The sequence below is a fragment of the Phyllostomus discolor genome, chromosome 3 (genome assembly GCF_004126475.2).
Source record: "Phyllostomus discolor isolate MPI-MPIP mPhyDis1 chromosome 3, mPhyDis1.pri.v3, whole genome shotgun sequence".
Taxonomy (NCBI): domain Eukaryota; kingdom Metazoa; phylum Chordata; class Mammalia; order Chiroptera; family Phyllostomidae; genus Phyllostomus; species Phyllostomus discolor.
The window spans coordinates 104,571,991-104,593,881 of NC_040905.2; the positions used below are offsets into that span (position 1 = coordinate 104,571,991).

The 21,891-nt window shown below is 43.6% G+C and overlaps 1 protein-coding gene and 1 pseudogene across 4 annotated transcripts in view; one reads left to right on the forward strand and one right to left on the reverse strand.

Annotated features, from left to right (window-relative positions):
• Positions 1-21,891, reverse strand: part of SNX29 (sorting nexin 29) — a 574,556-nt gene that overhangs the window by 457,145 nt on the left and 95,520 nt on the right. The window lies entirely within an intron of this gene.
• On the forward strand, positions 3,832-4,708 carry LOC114502728 (annotated as a pseudogene).

Below are 21,891 nucleotides of genomic sequence, written 5' to 3' on the forward strand. Positions count from 1 at the left end.
CCCATACCTCTTGCTAAGTGGCCACAGGCCTAGCACCAGCAGAAGCCCTCCTTGGTTCACAGCTTGGCTCTTCCCAGACACCTCTAAACCCAGCACAAGTGGCAGTCATCTGCAGATCACTTTGTAGTTCATGCTAGGAGGTCCTGCGCACAGGCAGCAGCTGACCCTGCCATGCACCTCCCAGGAGGCCCCAGAGCCAGCACACCTGGAAGATAGCCTTGGACCACTCAGAAGCACCACCTCCACGAGCAACACATTCAAGGGGCAGGCTCAGAAGGCACAAGAACCCTGCTAAAGTGAGTTCTGCTCTGTGGGGTCAGTCCTGCATAGCTGTGGTCACAGCTATTCCTTGCAGCTGATCGACCTGGGGGGTAAATCCCTTCCATTAACGTGCCAACCACAATCAAGACTAAACTACAACAGAAAGGTGTACACAGACTACACAGGGATGAGGGAGCACCTTTAGCATCCAATTCCTGTCACCAAGGAGGCTGTGCCACTGGGCCCTTCAGTACACCTACTACATTAGGTCATGCTACCAAGACTGGGAGATGTGGCAGCTCTACCTAATACATAGAAACAAACACAGAGAGGTGGCCAAAATGAGGAGACAAAGAAATATGTCCAAAATGAAAGAACAGAGCAAAACTCCAGAAAAAGAACAAAACAAAATGGAGACAAGCAAGCTACCAGATGCAAAACAATGGTTATAAGATGCTCAATGAACTTATGAAAAGAGTAGATGAGTTTAGTGAGAACTTCAACAAAGAAAACATAAAAATGGAGATGGAAAACAAAAAACATCCAGTCAGAAATGAAGACTACAATAACTGGAATGAATAACACATTACAGGGAATCAACAGTGGAATAGATGAATCAAAGGATCAAATCAGCAGTTTGGAAGATAACAAAGCAGAAAACACCCATTAGAACACCAAAAAGAAAAAAGAATCCAAAAAAGTAAGACAAGTTTAAAGAACCTCTGGGACAACTTCAAAGGTATTAACATTTGCATCATGAAAGGAGAAGAGAAGAGAGAGACCAAGGAATTGAAAAGCTATTTAAAAAATAATGATGGAAAACTTCCCTAATCTGGTGAAGGAAATAGACATACAAGTCTAGGGAGCCCAGAGAATTCCAAACAAGATGAACCCGAAGAGGCCCAAACCAAGACACACTGTGATTAAAATGCCAAAGTTTAAAGACAAAGTATTTTAAAAGCAACATGAGAAAAGCAGTTAGTTACCTACAAAGGAGATCCTATAGGATTGTCAGCTGATTTCTCAATAGGAACTTTGCATGTCAGAAAGGATTGGCACAAAATATTTAACAGATGAGAAGCAAGGAGCTACACAAGATTACGCTACCCAGTAAGGCTATCATTTAGATTTGAAAGACAAATTAAAGAGCTTTACAGACCAGAAAAAGCTAAAGGAGTTCACCACCAAACTCGTATTACAAGAAATGATAAAGGGTCTTTTTTAAGAAGAAAAAGGATAAAAAATATGAATTAAAAAAATGGCAATAAATGCATATCTATCAGTAATAACTTTACATGCAAATGGATTAAGTGTTCCTATCAAAAGACACAGGGTGGAGACTACCGGCCAAGATGGAGGCATAGGTAGACACACTGTGCCTCCTCGCACAACCAAGATAGGAACAACAATAATTTAGAAACAGGATAACAACCAGAACTGACAGAAAATTGAACTGTATGGAAGTTGGACAACCAAGGAGTTAAAATAGACACATTCATCCAGACCAGTAGGAGGGGCAGAGTCAGGCAGCTGGGCAGAGAGGGGTCATGGCACAAAGAGTGGTGGGACCAGATACATAAGGCATCCCGGGCACGCAAGACCACAGCGGGCGGACCCTGAGCACACAGGTGGTGGCTGGCAGACCCTGGGCGTGGGGTGGCAACCAGCAGACCTAGCAGGGAGGCGATTGTGAAGCAAGGCACTGTGCGCAACCCAGGGTCCCAACACTGGGAAATAGAGCCTTGAGGCACTGATTGAAAACACCTGTGGGGGTTGAGGCACAGGGAGAGACTCCGAGCCTCACAGAAGAGTTTGCTGGAGAGACCCACAGGGTTCTAGAATGTGCACAAGCCCACCGACATGTGAATTAGCACCAGAAAGGCCCAGTTTGCTTGGGGGAAACGGCGGAAGGGAATAAAATCTGAGAGTGGAGCAAGCGCCATTGTTCCCTCTTGGACCCTGCCCCCACATACAGCATCACAACCCAGCAACTGGGTTGCCCCACCCTGGTGAACACCTAAGGCTCTGCCCCTCATATGTAACATGCACTACAAGACCAAAAAATATTTAAAAAGGCCCAAACAGAAGAACAGATCAAGGCTCCACAGCAAATACAACTAAGCGACCAAGAGATAGGCAAACTATCAGATGCACAGTTCAAAACACTTGTGATCAGGATGCTCACAGAATTGGTTGAATTTGGTTGCAAATTAGATTTAAAAAATGAAGGCTACATTAAGTGAAATGAAAGAAAACACACAGGGAACCAATAGTGATGGGAAGAAAACTGAGACTCAAATCAATGAAGTGGGTCAGAAGTAAGAAAGAAACAACCAAACAGAAAAGAATGAAGAAACAAGAATTCAAAAAAATGAGGAGAGGCTTAGGAACCCCCAGGACATCTTTAAATGTTCCAACATCCGAATTACATGCGGTACCAGAAAAGGAAGAGGAAGAGCAACAAGTGGAAAGGTTTTTTCAACAAATAATAAAGGATGGTACCCCCATTCTGGCAAATGAAATAGACTTCCAGGAAGTTCAGGAAGCTCAGAGAGTCCCAAAGAAGTTGGACCCAAGGAAGAACACACCAAAGCACATCATAATTACATTACCCAAGGTAAAAATGAAGGAGAAAATCCTAGAAGCAGCAAGAGATAAGGAGACAGTAACCTACCAGGGAGTTCTCAAAAGAGACCTTGCAGGCAAGAATGGGGCTGGAAAGAAGTATTCCAAGTCATGACAGGCAAGGACCTAAATCCAAGATTACTCTATCCAGCAAAGCTTTCATTTAGAATGGAAGGGCAGGCAAAGTGCTTCGCAGATAAGGTCAAGTTAAAGGAGTTCATCATCACCAAGCCCTTACTTTATGAAATGTTAAAGGAACTTATCTAAGAAAGAAGATAAGAAAAAGAATATAAAAAACATGTCTAGTAAAATGACAGCAAACTCACAATTATTAACAACCACACCTAAAACAAAAACAAAAACAAAAACAAACTAAGCAAACAACTAGAACAGGAACAGAACCACAGAAATGGAGATCACATGGAGGGTTAGCAACAGGGGAGTGGGAGGAGGAGAGAGGGGGGAAAAGGTACAGAGAATAAGTAGCATAGATGGTAGGTAGAAAATAGACAGGGGGAGTGCAAGAATAGTGTGGGAAATGTAGAAGCTAAAGAAATTATGGCATATGGACATGAACTAAAGGAGGGAATGTGGGTGGGAGAGGGTATGCAGGGTGGAGGGGAGTGAAGGGGGGAAATGGGACAACTGTAATAGCATAATCAATAAAATATATTTTTAAAAAATTTAAAAATTGCATTTTAAAAAGAGAGAGAGATGCAGAGCAAATATGATTAAGATTTTATCAATTTAGGCATAGGACATGAAGACAGAATGGGCACTTGTGTGTTAATTACCCAGATTATATTATTTTGTATGATTGGAACAGTACACAATTAAACTAAATTGAATGATAGAAAAAAAAAAAAAGACACAGGGTGGCTTAGTTGATAAGAAAACAAGACCCTTATATATTCTGTCTACAAAAGACTCACTTCAGGCGACTGACCACCTCCATACAGACCACTAGCAGTATCACAGCAACCCAAACCCCTTCCCCAAGAATATGAAAGTAATGACTTTTATGAAGTGTTGGATTTAACTGAGTATGCAAGAAGATACCACAGGCGGAATCATTTTTTGGCCACAGTTCTAGACCTACGGTAGAAAAATTCTCAGTAGCCAACCACATTGTAATGGGTGGAGTGACTGGTTGGTGTACAGGATTTTTGTTTCAGAAAGTTAGAAAACTTGCAGCAACTGCAGTAGGTGGTCCCTTTCTTCTTCAGATTTCTAGTCACTGTGGCTATGTGCAGGCTGACTGGAAGGAAGTTGAAAAAGGTATAAACAAAGCAAAAAGACCAATTAAGAAATCAGCAAATAAGACAGCATCTGAAATCAACAACATAATTGAAGAGGCAACAGAATCTATCAAAGAGAACATTGTGATATCCAGTGGATTTGTGGGAGGCTTTCTGCTAGGTCTTGCATCTTAAGGATATGAGTGTCATACCACAGTGGAGTCACTGGAGAGAAAAAAGTGGTACCATCAGGTGGTTTCTCAACATTACACCAGACTCTTCAGGGAAACAAGAAACAACTAACTGGGCAATAGCAAACTCACAACTCGCATACTGCCATCTTAAGCTCAGCAAATTAGTATCTGCTGTAAAACAACCTATATGACATGTACAATGGTACTCCTGTGCAAAACATGGCTTTCATTTATTTAAGTCAGATGTTCTGCACTGTGCTTTATAATACAGTGCCAATAAATAAAAATTTGTATTATGGCTGCAACATTAGGGCTGACTTTTTTAAAAGATATGTTTGCAATAAGCTAAATAACTGTAATACCCTTTTGTGGAAGGATTTAAAAATAGTAGAATTAGCCCTGGCTGGCGTAGCTCAGTGGATTGAGCACAGGCTGTGAACCAAAGTGTCGCAGGTTCGATTCCCAGCCAGGGTACATGCCTGGGTTGCATGTCATAACCCCCAGCAACCGCACATTGATGTTTCTCTCTCTCTCTCTCTCCCCTCCCTTCCCTCTCTAAAAATAAAATCTTTAAAAAAATAGTAGAATTATTAAAGATATTAAACACATTTAATGCCAGTTTTTAGGTTGTTTTTTCTTATGAGTCTTACTTTGTTTATATAATAACTGTAGTAAACAATTTCAAGGAAGGCCCTCCTAAGGAAATGTTACATGTTTAAAGCTTTTTTCCTTTCTTTGATGTCTGTAGCTATAAAAATATCTTCTTGCACATACGCTTCTAATATTTTTATTAATTTATTTATCCTGGCAGCCTAAGCAGAGCTAATTGTTTTAAGGAGACATACAGTCTGGTTCACACATTTATTTTATTAGCTCTTAGTGAACCTCCTTTCTCGGGTCTAAAAGTCTTAATTATTATTTTGGCCTCTTCACAAAGTGGTAAAAATTACCTTAAAATACACAGCGGTAGAGTATGAATTTACTGTCTAAAGAACCATGATTCTCTAATTAATTATGAAATGGCAGCTTAAAGAGAATTGTCTCCTTGATCTAGTCTGAAATGTAAGTGCTAAAGCTTTCAAGCTTTGGTAGAATTATATTGATTAAACATTAGGCCGTTTGACTTGATTCTCAGGGCTGACAATACACTCACTCCAAGGCTCCTTTGCCCAGAAGAGCTTCCTGTATTTTTTTCTCTGTCCACAGACTTCTAGATTGGAGTTGGGAAAAACATCAGAACGACATGCGTTGGAGTCTTGAGATTGGAACACTGCAGATATATAGACTACCTCTTTTAGACAGCAAGTCCCAATAGCATATTATGTGTATTATAAAAATAAGGAATTTGAACTTTCAAGATTGGGTACAATCCATGTGCTTTCATTACCACAAGACTCCTTAAAATTGAATGTGAATCTCTCAGTCAAAATGATGGCATAGGCAGACATGGCTCATCTCCTTGCACAACCATATCAAAACAACAACTAAAATATAGAACAACCATCACTCAGAACCACCAGAAATCAATTTGAATGGAAGTCTGACAACTACAAAATTAAAGAAACCACATCCATCCAGAGTGGTGGGAGGGGAGCAGACATTGAACGGGCCAGTTCCTCACACACGTGTGGTAGATAAAGATTCAGCAGGGGTATCTCAGGAGTAAGAAGTCCAAGCCCCATACCAGCCCCACCAGGCCAGGGTTCCAGGGGCAAGAAGATAAGACCCTACAATTTATGACTACAAAAACCAGTGGAGATTGAATCAGTGGGAGAAACTTTTGGAGCCCCAATCAGTTCCTCTTAAAGAAACTACACACAGACTCGCTCCCTCTGAGCTCCAGCACTAGGGTAGCAGCTTGAAAGGCACCAGTGGTATACAGGGAGAACTGAAGTGTCTGGCATCAAGACAAGCAGAGGCCATTGTCCCTTTTCTGAACCCTCCCCCCACAGAGTTGGTAAATTGGTGCCATATCTGAGACTCCATCAACCTGGCTAACACTGTTTGACCTGCCTTGGAGATTCCCAGAGATTCCACCACACCCACATTACAGGCCCACCCAAGCTGCTTTTCATATGAATGGCTGATCTTGGCTCATGCTTCACAATTTCTGAACTCTTATTAAACAAGCAACATCTGGCTACAGTGAGCCCCAGGCCCAGCACTAGCAGCAGCCAGCCTAGATTCACAGCTTGGCTTTGCCTGGGAATCTCCAAGCCCAGCATAAGTAGCAGCCATCTCAGATTGCTTTATAGCTCAGGCAGGGTGGCCCTGGGCAAAACACATGTGGGTGCTGACCTTGGCCTGCACCACCCAGGAAACCACAGGGACAGTGCACCAGTGGACAGCTACAGACCACATCAGAGCACCACCACCCTACTGACCCTCCACTGAGGGTGGGGGTTGGTGGTAAGTGGTCACAGCCAATCCTTGCAGCTGACTCACCTGGGTAAATCCCTCCTATTAATCTGCCAACAGCAACCAAGTCTCAACTACAAGAGGAAAGTGTACTCAGCCCACAAAAAGGGTGTACCTTGAGTACCCAGCTTGGATGATAAGGGAGGCTATGCCACTGGACCCTACAGGACACTTAATACATTAAGCCACACTACCAAGAAGCAGAGTCAAAGCAGGTCTACCTAATGCACAGAAACAAACACAGGGATGCTGTCAAAATGATCAGAAAGAAACATGGCCCAAATGAAAGAACAGATCAAAACTCCAGAAAAAGAACTAAATGAATAGAGATAAGCAATCTTCAGATGCAGAGTTCAAAACACTGATTATAAGGATGCTCAAGGAACTTAGGGAAAAATTCAACAGCATAAAGAAAATCCAGTCAGAAATTATGAATATACAAATTGACATAAAGAACAATTTACAGGGAAACAGTAGAGTGGATGAAGCTGAGAATGAAATCAATAATATGGAATATAAGGAAGCAAAAAACAACCATTCAGAAAAACAAGAAGAAAAAAGAATTACAAAAAATGAGGATAGGGTAAGCAGTCTCTGGGACAACTTCAAGTGTTCTAACATTAGCATCATAAGGTTGCCAGAAAGAGAAAAGAAAGAGCAAGAAATTGGAAATCTATTTGAAAAAATAATGAAAGAAAATTTCCCTAATTTGGTGAAGGAAATAAACATGCAAGTCCAGGAAGCACAGAGTCCCAGACAAGATGGATGCAAAGAGGCCCACTCCAAGATACATCATAATTAAAATACTAAAGGTTAAAGATAAGAGAGACTCTTAAAAGCAGCAAGAGAAAAGCAGTTAATTGCCTACAGGGGAGTTCCATAAGACTGTCAGGTGATTTCTCAAAAGAAATTTTGTAGGCTAAAAGGGACTGGCAAGAAATATTCAAAGTCATAAAAAGCAGGGACCTATAGCCAAGATTGCTCTACCCAGCAAAACTATCATTCAAAGGACAGATAAAGAGCTTCCCAGAAAAATAATTAAAAACTAAGAGTTCATTATCACCAAACCATTATTATATGAAAGTTAAAGGGACTTATTTAAGAAAAAGAAGATCAAAACTATGAACATAAAATGGAAGTAAATACATATCTATTAACAATTGAATTCAAAAAGCAAACTAAGCAAACAAGAAGAACAGAGACAGAGTCATGGATACAGAGAGTATTTTGACCATTGCCAGATGGGTGGGTATTGTGTGGGGAATGGCTGCAGAGGTGAGAGGGTTAAGAAGTACAAATTGGTACGTATAGAGTAGCCATGGGGATGTAAAGTACAGTATAGGAAATGGAGTAGCCAAAGAACTTATATGCATGACCCATGAACATGAACAATGATGGGGGGATTGCCTGAGGGAGTAGGGGTGCTGGGCAGAGGGGTGCAAATGGAAAAAAATCAGAACAACTGTAATAGCATAGTCAATAAAATATAATTTAAAATAATAAATAAATGAATGTGAGATTGTCATGTTCTTTCTTTACTTTCAGTCATGCCTTAGATACAATGCTAAATAAAACTCAGACTTTCTTAATAAAAAGAGAGAGACTCACTTCAGATCTAAAGACACACACAGACTGAAAGTAAAAGTATACAAAAGATATTTCATGAAAAAACAAAAATTTTTAAAAGCTGGTTTAGCAATATTTATACCAGATAAAATAGATTTTAAAGGGCTGTAACAAGAGACAGTGAAGGACCAGCAATCCCCTTTCTTGATATTAACCTGCAAAAACTCAAAACACTAAATCTCAGAGACCTGTACAGCCATATGTTCGCTGCTACATTATTTACAATAGCCAAGATACGGAAGCAACCTCAGTGCCCATCAATAGAGAAATGAATAAAGAAGAAGTGATTCAACTCCTTTATAATCCACTATCAACTCAATAGCTGCAGTGCTCTTGTAGTGTCAGATAAGGTCCTATTACTCTTCTGCTTTAAAAGCTTTAATGGACTTCCAGTCAAGACAGAGGCATAAGTAGATACACTGTGCCTTCTCACACAACCAAAAGAAGGACAACAACAACTTTAAAAACAAAAAATAACCGGAACTGCCAGAAAATTGAACTGTAAGGAAGTCTGACAACCAAGGAGTTAAAGAAGAAACATTCAACCAGACCAGTAGGAGGGGCAGAGATGGGCAGCTATGGTGGAGAATGCAGGGCAAGGTGGCAGCTGGAGGACCAGGCAGAACCACATTTGCGTGTAGATAAGTTGGGAGGAACAACTGAGGAGCATGACAGAGCTCGAAACCCAGGGTTCCATCACCAGGAAATAAAGCCTCAAAATCTCTGACTGAAAAAACCTGTATGGGTTGAGGCAGCAGGAGAAACTCCCACCCTCACAGGACAGTTCGTTGGAGAGACCCACAGGGCCCTAGAACATACACAAACCCATCCACCCGAGAATCAGCACCAGAAGGGCCTGATTTGCTTTGGGTAGCAGGGGAAGTGACTGAAAGTCAGCAGAGTGCTGAACAAGCAGCATTGCTCCCTCTTAGACCCCTCCCCCACAGACAGTACCACAACTCAGTGACAGGGTTGCCCCACCCTGAAAAATACCTAAGGCTCCACCCCTTACTACATAACAGATACACCAAGACAAAAAAAAAAAAAAATGCCCAACTGAAAGAACAGATCAGAACTCCAGAGAAAAATACAACTAAGCGACGAAAAGACAGCCAACCTATCAGATGCAGAGTTCAAAACACTGGTAAATAGGATGCTCACAGAATTAGTTGAATATGGTTGTAAAATAGAGGAAAAAGTGAAGGCTATGAAAGTGAAATTAGGGAAAATGTACAGGGAACCAACAATGTTGGGAAGGAAACTGGGACTCAAATCAACAGTTTGGACCAGAAGGAAGAAATAAATGTTTAACCAGAACAGAATAAAAAAAAACAAGAATTCAAAAAAATAAGGAGAGGCTTGGGAACCTCCGAGAAAACCTTGAATGTTCCAACATCCGAATCATAGGGATGCCAGAAGAAGAACAGGAAGATAAAGAAATTGAAAACTTATTTGAAATAATGAAGGAGAACTTCCCCAGTCTGGCAAAGGAAATAGACTTCCAAAAAGTCCAGGAAGCTCAGAGAGTCCCAAAGAAGTTGGACCCAAGGAAGCACACACCAAGGCACATCATTATTACATTAGCCAACATTAAAAATAAGGAGAGAATCTTAAAAGCAGCAAGAGAAAAGGAGACAGTTACCTACAAAGGAGTTCCCATCAGACTGTCAGCTGATTTCTCGTTAAGAAATCTTGCAGGCAAGAAGGGGCTGGAAAGAAGTATTCAAAGCCATGGAAGTCAAGGACCTACATCCAAGATTACTCTATCCAGCAAAGCTATCATTTAGAATGGAAAGACAGATAAAGTGCCTCCCAGATAAGGTCCAGTTAAAAGAGTTCATCATCACCAAGCCAGGACTTATCAAAAAAAAAAAAGATCAAAAATATAAACAGTAAAAAGATCACAACTATCAACAACTGAACCTAAAAAACAGAACCAAAACAAACTAAGCAAACAACTAGAACAGGAACACTATCATAGAAATGGAGATCACATGGAGGGTTATCAGCAGGGAAGGGAGGGGGGAATGGGGGAAAAGGTACAAGGAATAAGTAGTATAAATGGTAGGTAGAAAATAGACAGAGGGAAGTTAAGAATAGTATATGAAATGAAGAAGCCAAAGAACATATATGAACAACCCATGGACTTGAACTAAGGTGCAGGAATGTGGGTGGGAGGGGATGTGCAAAGCAGAAGGGGATAAAGGGGTAAAAACAGGACAAATGTAATAGCATAATCAATAAAACATATTAATAAAAAAAGAAGTGGTACATGTATGCAATGGAATATGACTCAGACACACACACAAAAAAATGAATGAAATCTTCCCATTTGTGACAACATGGATGGACCTAAAGGGTATTTTGCTGAGTAAAATGTTAACAAAGAAAGAGAAATACCATCTAGTTTCACTTACATGTGGAATCTAAAAAACAAAATAAAGAACAAGCAGACCACAAACAGACTCACAGGCACAGAGAACATTTTGATGACTGTCAGAGGGGAGGGCAGTTGGGGGTGCTGGGTGAAAAGAGGGAAGGAATTTAGCAGCACAAATTGGTTGTTACAGAATAGTCACAGGGATATAATGTGCAGCATAGGGTGTATACTCAGTGATATTGCAGTACCTATTTGTGGTATCAGATGGGTACTAAGTTTATCAGGGTGATCACTTTGTAAGTTATACAAATGTCTAATCACTGGGTTGTACACCAATAGTATAATATTGTACATCAACTGCAACTGAAAGATAAAAAATTATTTGAAACAACAACAAATATGAGCCTGCCCTCAGGGAACTCATTTTTAATTCATTCCTACAGAATGCTTTTTAAATTTCTCGTACTTGCTGGAAACAGAATAAACATTAGTTCACTCATGCATTCCTTCATTATTTCAATTAATGTTTCCTGAGCAACAAATCCATGTTAGACAGGATTTTTCAGCACTGGGGACATAGCAGTGAACAGCAGGCAAAGCACCTGTCCTCAAGGAGCTTACAGTCCAGGAGGAGACACAGAAAAAAAAATAGTCTATTTAGTCACAAGGGCTTCAGAGACCTGAAGTCAGCAGACATGAAAACCTGAGTGGGCCATACGAGGGGGTGGGAGGCAAGCCCTTTCAGACAGGTGCTCAGAAAAGGAAAACCTCTTTGAAGAGGGACAATTTCATCGGACTGAAACACTTTCCCTTGAGGCCAGAGCACTCCAGAAGCTGTGGGTTTCCAGGAACAGCAAGGAGAGGGGAAGGGATGTGAATGCAGCTCCCCAACATCCTAGCAGTGGGACCTCCACCACAGTGCAGCTCAGCCTCTGTTTCTCCAACTATAAAATGAGGCCAACACTCCCACTTTGCAGAGATGATTGAAAATTAAGTGACAATATAAACAAAGCCTGGTTTGCAGTAAGCAAAATAAATGAGATGTCCATATCACTAATCTTTTCCAGGCACTCCTTGAAGGAAAATCCAGAATTGCCCCAGAAACAGGTATGAACTTAGGGACGGATATGATACATGAAGACTGGAAGAGGTGATCTAAAAAGAGCCAGGATAGAAATGTAAGAGACCAGACTCTAAAATTCCCAGAGCTCTGACTACAGCTTAGAACTTGAACCTTTGGGGCTACTAAATGGGCTCAAAAATTAATCTCCAAAGAGCATATCCAGAACTGATTTCAGGAAAAAACTGGCCTCCCTGGAGTGATGCCACCACCTAACACCCAAAGACTGTGAGGGTGACACTGAACATTCTCACTGAATCTTTCACTGTGCAGGATCCTTGGCCTGGTCCTCAGCCTCCCTGGGCAATGACCTGGCTCTGAAGAAGTAAGAGCAGTGATGCTCACACGACCTGTGGAACCTTCCAACTACTTGATAAGGCTCCAATCCATATGACGCCTAGTTCAGCACTCAAGTCTCCTGCCTTCATGTGTCAATACACTTAACCCTCAGAATGGCCCTGAGATGCCAGTGTATCTTCATCTTACAAATAAGGAAACAGAGTCCAGAGTCTGAAAGTAAAAAAATGAAGGAGGGAGGGAGGGAGACCTAGCTAGGAAGTACTGCAGCTAGGGCTTGATCCTAGGAAGATTGCTCAGGCTCCAGATTGCCCCCAGGTAACTCCACTTCCTCTGCTCTCTCTTGTAGTACTTACCACGTCTCTTTGAATTATGGGTGTCAACACATGGTACTTAGGACATCAGCTAGGGACTGTCAGGAGTCCGCACCCTGAGAGTCACAAAGGAGGCCTTCAAGAACCACTCATGCAAGGAAGGGCCAACAGAAAGGGAGGAGAACTGAAGACCACACTACTAAACAGCCTGCCCTTTGCAAAAAGGAATGGGAAAAATCACCTCATTCCTGCTTAAGGCCCTCTGCCTGCTTCCCACTGCACTTAGGATAAAGCCCAAAATCACCACCCTCTTCAGCACCCTTCCAGTCAGCTGTCCCCTCTCACCTCTGCCCAGCTGCATTTCTGTTATGGTAGAATAAATGGCCAGAGGAGAAATAAAGGCAGGGCCCTCACCATTACAAAGAACTTAATACAAAGAACTTAGTACAGGAGACTAGAAGGAAAGGAATGCATATCTCATCCATTGACCCAGTAGTTCTGAGCCTGGTTCGATAAGGTTGCCAGGCATTCTGAACAACAAGATAGTGCAGGACAAGGGGAGGCCTTAAAAGTCTGTGTATCACCTCCACTAGCTAGGAAAAGGAAAATCTTGAGACTGTATTCATGCCAAGGTATGAAAGGGAAAAGGGGTGGGATCTACAGTGCCCAAAGAGAAAAAAAAAAAAAAACACAAGTTTGGATAATTGCCTGCCTCCCATCACAAAATGGACATAGAGAGTCTGGAGCAAGATAAGGATTCGGGCTAACAGGCCCCCCCCCACACACGCATAACTACATTTGGGTAGTCATATCTCCCTGGGGGAAAGCTGGCACCACCTTTACCTGTCAATCCATATGTAACTCCCTCACCCCCATCCCACCAACTATGTAAGTCCTCAGAACAAAGGGCTCACTCTCTTGGTTCTTGGCCCTTTCTTGCCACATGGGGGGCCCCTGGCCAACCAGCCTCTGGCCACCCTTGCTTTTGCTCTCCCATTAGAACTTGCCACTAATAAACTCTGCATGCATACTAGTAGGCTTGCTGATCTGTAATTCTTTACTGTGTCAGCAAGAAGAACCAAGTTTCTGGGAGTTTCTCCCACCAAAACTGGCCCAATCCCCTCATTCCACAGGCCTCAACTCCACTGTCACCAAAAGAAACCCAGGTAACTCACTTTAAAATAGCAACCCCCCACCCCCAACCCACCCATGCTTTGCCTTTCTAGCAATTGTATAAGTTTTCAAGGACAAGTTCGTGTGACTGTTAACATCACTACTGTCTATCTTCCCCACTGACCTAGCAACTCCTCGGGGCAGGGCTTTGACTACTGTTCACCAACATGCAGGCCAAGATTAGCACAGTGTCTGTCACATAGTAAGCTCTGGGCATAAATGGTTTTTGAATGCAAAAAAGGATTTGGCAATAATGAAAGAAAAAAATCAGAAAAATAAAATAAAAAGAAACAAAATACACTTTTTTCTTCATCAAGAAAAGCACTCCCCCAAAATTTGTTAAGAGAGTAGATGCTATGCTAGGTGTTCTTATAAATCAGTCAATCAATCAATCAATCAATCGGATGGGATAAAACTTTTGGATGTGAGAAATATATTTATGGCATAGACTGTGGTGATGATGTCATGGGTATATGCTTATCTCCAAACCATCAGGTTATATACATTAGCATACAGCTTCTTGTATGTAAATCATACCTCAATCTAGTTAAAAAAAAAAAATAGAAGAGCACTCCCTGAGAATTCTAAATGTCATTTCTCTCTCTTCTGCTTACACCATGTGACCATGGACAATCCCCTAGAGCTCGGAGACAAGCCTTGGCATCCAATCAGGGCTACAGAGAGTGAAGGCTGATGTCTCTTCTGAGTCTCAGGACAAGGAGGACCATGTCCATGGCTATCAAAGAGCACAAGGCAACACCCACACCCTCAAAGCACCCTTCAGACCTCGCAGCCCACATGTGACACCCCCCTCTGGTGTGTGTAAACAGTCACCAAACACCTGCCGTTCTTGCACCCCACCAACCCCACTTGCTACAGCCCTTCTGCAGGTGCTTTCCCGGCCCACAAGACGTTCTAGCTAGGCCGAACAGCGACACCGTGAGTCGGCTGCAGAAAGGAAGCCAACGGCATGCAGCCTGGGTTGTCCGAATCACAGCCTGTGTGGATGGCACCCACCCTTCCCAGGCACAAGGCCTCAAGAGACAAACACAGTCAGAACAGGACAGGCAATGTTCACAGCTCCAGAAAGGACATGGCCCCTGTGGCACTGGTACTGGGAATTAAAGCCCGGCTGCCTGCCAGCTCCTCCTCCACAAGCACATTTCAGAGGCAGGGGCAGAGCTGCTAGTAGTAGTCAGGCTACCAGGTTAGTCCACATAAGGCAAGACCGCCACTCCCCAGCCACATCGACACCAGGAAGAAGAGAGAGAGGGAACAGCTGGATGTGGGGAGCACAGCCACAGAAGCTTGGCTGGGCAAACTTCTGGAGCAAGATAAGGGTTCAGCTCCTGCCTCAGGGGCTTTCCCATACATACAAGGGGACAGTGATGCCTGTGCCTTAGTCATTGTAAAGCCAGGATGACTTCAGAGAAGCATCCGGCAAATGTCTGTTGCCTTGCTGTTTGATGAGCACTAATCACTACCATAATTATTACTGGCCACCAAGAGCCTGACTTACACCATCCCCATGAAGCACATTTGTCTGTCAGTCTTCAGTATCATTTACCCTGGCTTACTACCGCTTGCTGATCACACAGACTAATGTACTCCAGGCCAAAAGCGGAGACAGTTGATATTCCAAAAAGACTCCCTGCTCCAGGCCAGGGTCAGCCTCCATCACAACATTTCACATCACCTCTCTCTTGCCCCCAAGCCCCATCGGCACCCTTTTGGACCCCAGACTGAGACCTACAATACTATTTAATCCAAAACTCTGTTAAAACATTGTTGCCAAAGATTAAGTTTAAAAGAATGCCAATAGTTAAACAAAACTGGAAAATGGAAAATTAAATTTTATCCATCATAAAATTTGGTATGTGGCGTAAGTCAGTATAAATAGCAAGTGATGACAAGAGAAAGATCTATTATTCCAACATGGTTTCTGTAGGGTAAGTGGAGGCAGTCTGGCTTCCTCACCCAGGTGTCTGGGTAACCAAGGGAAGCAGTGTTCCCATAGCCTTGGAGGCTCCTGATAACCAGTGTCCTCATAGCCTTGAGAACTGAGTCCAATAAATGTTCCCATAACATGAAGAGGGCTCACATGCACAGAATTATGCTATGTTATATAATTTTCTGGCTTGAAGCCAGCTTTGTTTGCCTCCAGTACTTCAGGCAGTAGGGGCTCCCTGCTGGGTGCCACACTGGGGAGCAAGGGCCAGGACGTGTGCCACGCACACTTGCAGAGAGACACACAGCTTGCAGCATGTGTGGCTCGCCCACCCGTGAATAGAAGGCATGTCAAGCATCCCCATGGCCTGTGCATTTTCTTCCATCTCCCTGAATCTAGAGTTGACCTGCCAGGCCTTGACAGGCTGCAACACAGTTTCAGAAGGATTACAATGTGTTTTTAAAGCCACTTAGAGGCTAACAAAATGGATTTCTTATATCTAATTCCACTTCAAAAGTATACGACTTTCTTTGGCTTTGTTTGATACTAGGTAAACTTCTTTTCTATTTACCCTTAAAATTAAGATATTTTGGTCTCATAAAAAAGAGACAAAGATTTTTGAGATAAAAGAGAAAAAAAGAAAAATAAAGTTAAAAGAATTTGAATGTTAATCGCTGTTTACTATTTTACGTAGATATTAAAATGATGGCCTAAGGTAAAATTCTGTAAACCATCTATAATGAAAAACACACCAAGAATTGCAAACATTATGCATTCTAAGGAGGGGAAAGGTGGTAATGGGGAAAAGAAAATACTAGGGCTAGTTCCTGGACCATCTACCATGTGGCATGGTAATCTGGGACAGCTTGGTTGTCACCTTGAGCATTTCTGGGGTTGGTGGAAGAGGGTGAGTTGGAAGGTGGAGAAGCAGCAATTTGCAAAGGGTGGTGGGCATGGATATGAAGTCCAGGTGCAGTGCTCACCGCCTCACTCATCCTCAGTGCATTCAGGCTGCTGTCACAGGACACCACAGCCCCGGTGGCTTGTGAACAATAGAGATGCACTGCTCACAGTTCTGGAGACTGAAGTCCAAGATCAGGGTGCCAGTGAGATTAGGTGAGGGATCTCTTCTGGGTCACAGACTTCTCTCTGTGTCCCCACATGGTGAAAAGGGCAAGGGAGATCTCTGGGGCCACTTTTATAGGGGCACTGATTTTATTCATAAGAGCTTCACCCTCATGACCTAGTCACAACTCAAAGGCCCCACCTCCTAATTCTATTTCATTGGGTACTCCTTAATATGAATTTTGGGAAGAGACACAAACATTCAGACTATAGCACTCAGAGCAAAAATTACCCCTGAAAATAAACCAAGTTTGGTATGTTCATCCTAAAAACCTAGTATCCTCACTCAGGAAACTTCCTTCATTTGAAGAAAAATAAAAGAGTAACAGGAAGTGCAAAGCTCTCAGATCGGATGCCCGCCTACCGTGGTGCACGGCTGAGGGACGGTGCAGTGTGTCCCCCTGGGCAATCTAGAAGGCTTTGGAGTCAGAAAGCCTGGGTTCCTCACACACCTCACCACTTAATCTACCTAGGAAACACACCTGGCACACAGTAGGTGCTCGATAATTATTTGCCTAATGATAATATCCTAGCTGTGAGGTCTTGGACAAGTTATTTAACCTCACTAAGCCTCTGTTTCCTTATGCAGAAAGAATAATGTTATCTGCACCTCAAAGGATGCTGGGGCTAAATAAGAAAATGTAAATGTAAACACTTAGGCACAACCTTTGGCACATATAAACTCTGCCAAAACATATCATCGCTTTACTAGGCTTCTACACAATGTTACTGTTAGCCCATCCTTCCGCCTTCTCCCCAGGCCACACAGCCCCATGAGCAGCAGGACAGAGCACTGTCCTAGCTCACGTCCCTCCGAATCAGGAACGCCCAGCGGGAGAACAAAAGGCCCCAAACTACAGGATGTACACCAACGATCCACACCAAGGAAACATGGTGTTCTGTCCATCGAGAGCATGGACAGAAGCAGTCCCTGAAGCAGTGCAGTCACACAGCCACAAAGTGCCAGTTTCCGGTTTTCAAAGCAGCAAAAATGCACTACAGTGTTGGCACCTAATGCTGTGAAGTGTGAAGAGACTGGCAGCTGTCACACTGCTGGCCACGTGCTAATTCGGAACACAAAACGCCTGCTCCAGAAAGCCGTAACCGCAGGCCTGCCCTTTGGCCCACTGGCCCCAAACCAGGAACTTACCCCAAAGAAACAAGTAGGCAGAAAACATTAATGGGGAATAGTCTCAAAATGCACTTACTACAAGCCCAAAGTGTCTCGTTCTTTCTTTATAATGAATAAAGAAACTCACTGCAAAAAATAAAGAAAACCTGGTGACCCCCCCCAAAAAAATCTAGTAAATTGTAATAAATCAAGTGATAGAATATTATGCAGTCATTCGACAGGATGACCAGGAGATGAAGAACAAAAGGATGACAATGAAATAACATTAAGAAACCAGAATACAAATAAGCACATTGGTAACGGCTACTACGTATTAATTCTTGGCTCTGATCCAAATACTCTTCTAAGAACATCACAGTTGATCTTCACAATGACCACCTGAGATGGGTGTGCATCCCAGCTTCTGTTTGGACAAGGAAACCAGGCACTGAGAGGTTTAAGACCACCCAGCTGGAACTCGAGCCCAGCCAGGCGGCCTGGTTCCAGGGTGTGCCCTCCTGGCTCTGAGAGAGCACAGTGGCCCTCAAGCACCAGGCACGCTGCAAGTCTGAACAGGTGCAGCTCTGCCACCCACAAGCCGGAGCTGCAGAAGTGGAAAGTACCTCTGAGGCAGAATTACAGGTGTTTTGGTGTGCTCAAACTGTCTTTGCTACTTCACTAGATAATAAAATTTTCATAATGGCTTCCTTGCTTTCTGAGGTACTGGCGGGCCTTGTAGGAAGAGACAGCATTCAAGTGGGTCTGGTCACACGACCTTCTCCTGGGTACTAAACAATGATGAGGACACATGTTCTGAAAGCCCAGGGCAAAACCCTTTACCAAGACATCCCAAGGCAAAGGCTGCTTGGAAGACTTGTCAGCTACCCCAAGCACCAAGGACTGAACACACCAGCTCTAGCTGGAGGACAGAGCCCAGGGCCACCTGCACAGACTAGTAAATGAGGCAGAGAAGCCACCTGGCGGGATGTGAAGGAGACGTTTGCTGCTTCGGGTACCTAGAGTTGGGGTTCCCTTGCCAGGCTCTCCGGTGTCTGTGAGAGTGGAGCTTCTCTGGAATGGAGCCCTGCGTGTCACATGCTGGGACATAATTCTCCACCCATATTTGGGTCGCTCTTGGACCCCACTCCTGGGACTCCCTGTGTTGTAGCTGAATCATATCCCTCCAAAATTCATATGTTGAAGTCCCAACCCTCAATGTGACTGTATTTGGAGGCAGGACTTTAGAGGTCATTCAGGTTAAATGAGGTCCTAGGGTAGGGCCCTAATCCACAGGATTCATGAGAGGAAGAGACACCAGGGATGCGTGTACACAGAGGAAAGGCCAAGTTAATGGCTCCCACCACACACCAACCCTGCCAGCACCTTGATCTTGGACTTCCAGTCCCCAGAACTATGAGAAATAAATTTCTGTTGTTTAAGCCTCCTCATCTGTGGTATGTTATCATGGAAGCCCAAGCAAATGAACACACCCTACTTAGCCAGAGAGACACAGGAGGTGGGGGAGGAAGGGAGCACGCACATCACAATGCCCCTCCACCCCAAGTTTCTAAGAATCCTGGTTTCTCACTCAGAACACACACAGGATGGACAACAATGCTATCCCGTTTTGGCTCCCTGAAATTCACAGTCCCCACAGAAAGCAAACCCCTCACATACACAAAATCAAATCTGCATACACAAAATATCGAGTGTCAAAATATGGACACAGTGGCATGTGTCCTCAGAGATTCAATTGTAAACCCTAGATATGTCTCCACTTGCCAAAGATAAGAAATAAAATGGGATTTACATTTTTAGAAAACCGTATGAGTAAAAATGAGAAAAAGAGCTTACACCCCTGCCATCAGCACAACTCGAGTGTGTTCGGAGCAGCCTCCTTAGTGACAATACACAAGCAGGGCCGGCCACTTCCTCAAAAACAGAAAGTGGCAGAGGAACACCCATGGGCCATGATCTCTGTAAACCCCAGAGAGCAGCTGGCAAAGCAAAATGCTCCCCTGAGGGGGCGGGACCTCAGCCCAGGGAGCAGGATACCTACTGAGCAGCGTAACGCTGGGTACCCACTGCAGTGCATGAAGATGTCTGGACCCGACAAATATGCCTAGAACGAGATGCCCACAAAGGTTGGTCTTCATGTCCCCAGTCCCAGGGTCAAAACAAATGGAAATAAGGCAAAAACCAGTGTTCTTCAGAGCGGATGCATCTAGAGGCAGAGTTAAGTCATCCCTCCATGCCGAGGTGCACCCACATTAAGAGAGGGCACCCCAGGCGCTGGAGAGACAAGGCATTAAATGACAGTGATGAGGGAAGACGGCTCCCCTTCCCCTCTCCGATCCTTCTCACTACCTCGAGAAAGCTACCGGAGGTAGCACGAGGCCGGCCTCCACACCTTCCTACTGCTTCTCGCTCACTGACCTCCCTTCTTAACAATGGTCTCAGTCACAGCCGAGGGCAGGCAATGGACATGGAGGTCACTCTGTAACACTGTTTCCTTTCCATTGTCTTTCTTTCTACGGTTACTTATTACTTACGTCAACTCACTGTGGCTCTCCAGTCACAGCAATCACATAAACTTCCCTTTTTAAATAAAGACTTTCAAGTTTTTTAAGCATGTGTTCAACAAAATTACAGGGTAAGTTAAATAGTACTGTGGGTAAAAAAAAAAAAAAATGTAACTGAAATTTGAAGACCAGCAACCTTAGTGCTCTCCTAGCCTGGGTGCCCCACCCTGGGTGATCTGTACACATCTGCCCGCTGAACTCCAGGCCGAGGAGCGCCCTGGAAAACTACACGCTCTCACTGCACGAAGTGAGGCAGGTCGTTCGTTCCCACCACACACACCAACCTTGCAGTACCCACTCACTTCCTCCTTCACCCTTCAGTTAGAGAACACTGCCTTTCTCCCAGACTCGGCTCTTCCTTTCTTAGCACTGGAAACCCTAATTGGGAGGTGGGGGCACAGTGCCTCCAAGGCCACGGGTCGGGTGTGTACTGGCCATCCAGCTGGGACACAGCGTGTACCTTCTAGGAAGGGTCCTGACAGCTGGGAGGGAGGGTGTCGCCACAGTGGTACTGTGGACCACTCTGTAGTCTGCTGAAGCACATGGGCCTCATCTCAGGAAAATTGTTTCAAATTATAATACACAAAATAAGACATAAGATTACAAAGCAAATTTATTATATTGCAATGGGAATTATCAAAATGTAAAAAACAAAACTGGTATAATAATATATAGGACTCTTTATTATCACATTTAAAAACTACCATATTTTCGAGCAGATATGACATCCTGAGATTTTTTCACATCACAGTTGTTGCAGGTGCCTGTGACTTCTTTCATTGACACGGTCACCCATTTTCTAACCATTTTCTATGGTTTGCTGCTCCTTTCACAACGAAGAAGATGCTAAATTTCAATCAGAGTCTACAACTTTTTTCCCTATGTAAGTCCAGACCCACGAATCCTGTCTAGGGAAATGGAGGATGCTCTCCCTTGCCCCACTCCCGTCCAGCTACCTGGGGTAAGAACAGGATGGCTGGAGCTGAACCAGCCATTTGGGCTCTAAAGCAAGACAGGATCCTGGACTCTGATGACCATAAGCCACATACCAGCCCAGCCTGCCTACCTCTGGACGGATATCTCTGTTTTGTTAAGACACAGCTGGCTCATTCTTTACTATACAAAACCACTCAAACCTAACCTTAATTCCTATATCTCTAATACTGTTTCTGGGTGGTGAGATTAGAAACAGTTGGAACCTGATAACTAGCAACTTTCATTCATCTTTGAGAGGAACACACATATAAAAATGATTTTCCCCCAGAGCTACAAAGGAAACCCAACTAAAACAGTTCCTCTGTAGCTGACAGACTTCCAGGAGGCAAATCCCCAAACCTTGAACAACAGAAGATTTCCCTCTAACTCAGTGCTACTCGACTCCGGAAGCGTGTTCTGGACAGTGTACACAAGCCCAAGCATCATGTGTAAATTGCAGGTCACACTCCAAGTCCATGACCAGGGATACACACACTATGCAAA